We start from the raw sequence: 5,481 nt of genomic DNA, 5'->3' as shown, positions 1-5,481 counted from the left end.
TTGCCACCACGGTACCGAATAACAGAGCCGAGCCGCAAACGGTACCTGAGATGAGACGTTCAGGGATCTGAACCGTTCACCACCAGTGAGAAGCAGGCGACTACAAACTCTAAGAGTGACGTAAAACCTGTAAAAATCACGGGATCAATATTTTACATGACTACTTTAAAAAAAATACAATTTTTATTGTAGCAGCACAATTTTTGCTTAAACGCCAAATTATATTACCTGCTATTGCAAAATATCAATTACAATACGAGCTTGAATTTTTACATCAGTATTCTAATTTGTATTGGGAAAAAGGAGTGATTTTCTTATTTTCTTAAGTCTGTAGAGTTTGACGTACTGGTAAGCAGTATTTAACTGAAAAAAATTGATATTTTTTACATCAAATTAGCTTTTTTAAAAAATATTCCTGAGATTTGAAACTGCTGTCGCAACTATATTGTGTTTTCAAATCAAGATGAACTGCGCAGCGTTCATTTCTATTGGTTTTTATTTCCTCCGCAACTTTTGTCCCTCAATTACACACACACACACACACACACACACGCACGCACATACACACACACACACACACACACAGATACACACACATCAAACAAAGAAAACAAGCACCAGAGGGAAAATTCATAGGAAACACGAGGTAATAATAAAATAGGAAAATGTGTATTTGCACCAGGATCACTTATTCCCACCTCTGCTAGCTGGCTGTGCGTCTCCCTGATATGAAAGTAGTATTCTCCCCCATCTTGTACCGTCTCATACACACAAATACACAGTTTGAGATAAAATGAAGGATTTAAGAGAGATTTAGAAAATAAATCTATATGCTAGTTTGTGATTACTGTGTAGAATTCATAGCTGAGGCGAAGAAACTCACCTGCACATTCAATTTATAACAAAGAACAATATTTCACTACTGGATGATGTTTTTAAATGATGTGAACAAACCTGACAAAATAACTAAATGCAGCGGTGTAAAAAAAAAAAAAAGTAAGTTGCATCGATAGAAAAAGAGCAGCCAATATGTTCGATACACTTTTTATTTCTTATTCTATTTATGACAGGATTAATGTCATATTTAGAAGCAAAGCTGATTCATCTACCCCGTGAGAATATTAGAAAGATATATATTTTTTTATTATGCATAAGCTAGTGTCATCCTATCAATGATGTCTTTGTGTTTACCAGAAGCCTCCAATGCTCATGGGACTGAGAATTCTTGGCAGTGCCTGGAATTCTCGTCAGAGTTTATCTGATGACTGAAAAATAAACGAGAAGAAACTACGAGTCTGTGAGTTTTACTGGCCTTTTCTCACAGTTCGAATGAAAGCTGTCCCACCTGGGGGACAGGTCTTTAGACCCTGAACCTGCAGGACCGGAGGTGAAATAAGCAGATAGTGAGAGACTCCTCCGTGTCGTCCAGTTTAGTCAAACCTGAGCAAAGAAGTCAGTTCAAGAGCACATCCTCCGTGTGGAGGCGAGAAGATAGATGTTTTATCACCTTTTTTTTTGCAGGTGAGAGGCTAAAGGTTAACATATTTGGTATGAGATTTGAATTTCAGGCGTTTTGAGAACGAAAAAAACTTCTGTAGGAGCTTTGAAGACAGTGCATCCATCTCCCAACCTAAGTGTAGCCTTTGGCACTAAAAAGCTGAAGCATGTGATCGGAAAACCTTAGACAAAGAGGAGCTGATCGTGATTTCTGGAGCTGTGGGAAGTTTGTTATAAACACCAGTTTATATGGAACTGAAAAATTCCTGTTCCCAAATAACCACCATCTCATTTCCCCTTTAAATCATGCAGCTCACCTCCATTGGAGCGGCTCATGTATTCTACTAAAGTGTGATTGTTTGAATTTCAGCGGTGCCCACTGCCAAGAAGGAGGGCTTGTTTTCATTTAAAAAAAAGAGGGATGTGTCTGTTCAAAGAGGGAAAGAGAGAAAGAAAGGAAGGGAGGAGGGGGCGGAGGAGATAGAGAGAGAGAAAGAGAGAGAAAGAGAGAGAGAGAGAGAGAGAGAGGGTGGGGGTTGATGAGATCATTCTATGGGCCACGATGAATCAGCTTCTCTGTCCGCTCAGACAGAATTCAACAGTATTAATCCACACGAGCAACTGGCCGCTGCAACTGAGAACCACTTCAAGATGTCAGCTGTGACCACATCCCTCCCAGGGATGATTTAGAGGAAAACACACACACACACACACACACACACACACACACACACACACACACACACACACACACCTTGATTACATGTGTCTCTGTGAGCTGTTAGGAGGGTTTCATCATTAACAACTCATTCCTGTCTCATCACTGTTACATGCCGTCACCCACTAGTCAGACTCTTTTTTTTTTGTTTTTGAGCAGCGACCTCATGGCAACCTTGGTTGTTCTGAAAGCGTGTCCTAAAATAAGACTCATTTTTGCAAATAGAACTTCTGGACATGTCTTCATTGAAAGATTGCTGTTACTGAGCACCATTAAAACAACACGAAGCTCCATATCAGTACAGTGAAGGGTTTATGGTGGATTATCAGAGGCTGAATGTCCTGCTTCTCGTCCAGGGAGAGGAAGTGAAGTGGACCCAAACCCTCTTGCTTTCATGAAGTGTATTGTTAACAAATGAGCCGATTCATAGGGCCGATTCTTTTAAGTGAACAATGGAAGCCACCTCCTGTATGAGGGCTTAATTTTTTTTATTCGAAATTAGTATAAGACTGGATAAAAGGATGATCTTTTCGCCACGCTGCTCAGCCACATGTTCGTGCACTGGCTCAGGTTTGCATTGATTTGCTCGGTGTGTGTGTGTGTGTGTGTGTGTGTGTGTGTGTGTGTGTGTGTGTGTGTGTGTGTGTGTGTGTGTGTGTGTGTGTGTGTGTGTCCAATCCTGCAGCAAGAGGGGCCAAGTCCACGAGTGGAAACACGTTTGCAAGCCAGCTCAACATGCAAAACAGTCAAGGATGAGTGGCGGTCTGACAGGAAGTAGAATCTGGATGGTAAAAAATAAATTCAAAAACTAGAGCCAGATGTTGTCGCTCAGCTGAGCCCAACGATAACCAAGTGAGGAAAGAGAATGATTTCCACAGGGGTTCTCATGCATTCTCTTGTTCTGGACCCCCATGTGGACTCCCAGTGAGCCGTGGACCCCCATCTGAAAGTGACTGCTCAATACGGACCCTTACAAACACTGAATTTTTTGGTTGACATCAAAAGATGCATTTAAAAACAAGAAACCTGAGCCAGCTTCACTTATCTGACCATCAACATCGGACGTTCAGAAATCCGATTGAGTTTGGCGCATCAAAGTCATCGTGTTTGTTTTGGTAACGAGTAAAAGAACTGAATTCTCCAGTAATTATTTGTTCAGACTTTTGACACTTCCTCGACCTGCACAATTTAAATTAATGGTTAATTCAAATTAAACTGAATTAGGAAAATTGGTTGAAAAATCACATGACAGGAAATTATATTCCTTATTACTTTAATATATTTAGAGGGGATATTCCATGTGTTCAAGATACCCTGCAGTTACGTATAGATGCTGCGGGAAAGTTACACATTCTGAAAGACAAGTGCTTCTCAATCACAATCACACACACACACACACACACACCTTAAACCTGGCAATCACCAGGATTAGTGTCACCTCGCCAAATGTGAAACATGGCCACATGACATCATGAAAAAATTGATCTTTGATATGAAAAGTCGCCACCTTTTCCCGAGATACGTGTGTGTGATACTGTCATCATCTGCTGGTGAACCAACGTGGGCACACAAGAACTGGTCTCTGAATGGAGGTCAGAGGTCAGAATCAGAGGGGAGCAGATGTGCCGTGCACTGCAAGGTGGATGCTACGAATTGGGCCTTTGTGAATTCTTCAAGCATCACGATGAGAGGGTGAAAGGCAGCGCTGAGCAGAAATCATCTAAGAGTTGAGCGCCATCTCAACATCCACGTGTCTGACAGATGTCTCAAGTAGACTGGACTGACATCCGCAATGAATAATTTTGCTGAAGTCACCAAAAACTGAGCCCACAAGGTTTATATCTAATCTGTGCCGCCTATCGGCAAGAGAAGCAACAGAAGGTTGGACATGAAATACAGAGGAAACACACCTGAGGACAGGACATAGGCAGGTATGCCTCGGGAGATTCATCCACCAGGTGGACGGGGTTCACGAGGAATGGAGTCACTAGAGTGAAACCAGCTCTCTCCATGGGTCGGAGAGGCAGACACTGACTACTTTTAAGTCCAGGCTTAAGACTTTCCTTTATGACAGAGCTTTCAGTTAGGACTGGTTCAGGTAGCTCTGAACCATTGATTGCTATGCTGCTGTAGGCTAAGACTGCTGGGGGACACATCAGGTCACATGGAGCCCTCTCCTCTCCTCTCCGCCCCCCCCCCATTTTGGAACTGTCATTACCATTACTTGTTGCACTTTGTACTTTGGCCTTAGTGTCTCCGTTTCCACAGATCCACCGGAGCTCCATCTTTCTGCTCCAACCGCCGCCTGCATCGCCCCCCCACCCCCCTTTTTTTAATCCCCTGCTGTTACACCGGCCCGCGCTCCCCTCCCATGAACCAGTCTGCCATCCAGTCCCCCATCAAGCTGGCTTGCTCTCCCTGCCTCCCCTACCAGAAGCCTCCTTCTTCAGCTGTTATAAACATTTCCGTGTTTTCCACATTTTGTATTGTAAACTGTTTTCTTGTCTGTAGCAACATCTCCTGCACGTCTGTCCATCCTGGTGAGGGATCCCTCCTCTGTTGCTCACCCTGAGGGTTCTCAGATTTTTCCCTGTTAAAAGGGTTTTCTATGGAGTTTTTCCTCCGTCGATGTGAGGGTCTGAGGGCAGGGGATGTTGTTAAGATGCCATGTGAAGCCCTTTGAGACAAACTGTTTGTGCAAACGGGCTATACAAATAAAATTGCCTTGCCTAGAGGTGAAGGTCCCCAACACGAATGCGGCGCACGCATGTTTAGCAGAAATATCACTGGATGTAACCTACGTCATCAGTCCACATATCTTAATGCACTTCCTGTCTAGTTTAGCACAACTGGAGGTTTTTAATCAAAGCCTCATGTGCACGCTAACTCTCATTATTTGAAAGAAAATGTAAAACATTTCTAGACTGGAAATTTGGACATCCTACCTGTTAGGGGATGTAATTTTCCTGGAATAGATTTTTAGGAGTGTTTTATTTTTATATGTTTTAAGGCCCAGTTACCTCAGTAACAAGAGAATGTAGTTCTTCCCATCATGTTTGAAGTCCACGTTGACTGTGACAGTACAGCTACTAAAATGACTCCAAAACACAAACACCAAAGGAATCAATTTTTCTGGGAGGGTAAAAAAAAAAAAAGTGCAGGCAGTGGTGGTCACCAACTTTATTGTTGCTAGAATAAAGTTTATGAATGACTGTTTTAAACGATCCAATTTTGTATTTTTTCATTTCACCAAAACGCAATAAAAG

This window comes from Aulostomus chinensis, chromosome 6, assembly GCF_037954235.1.
Source record: "Aulostomus chinensis isolate RoL2024-O1b breed Wild chromosome 6, RoL_Achi_v1.0, whole genome shotgun sequence".
In the NCBI taxonomy this organism is placed as follows: Eukaryota; Metazoa; Chordata; class Actinopteri; order Syngnathiformes; family Aulostomidae; genus Aulostomus; species Aulostomus chinensis.
Note: the sequence above shows the minus strand (reverse complement) of the source record.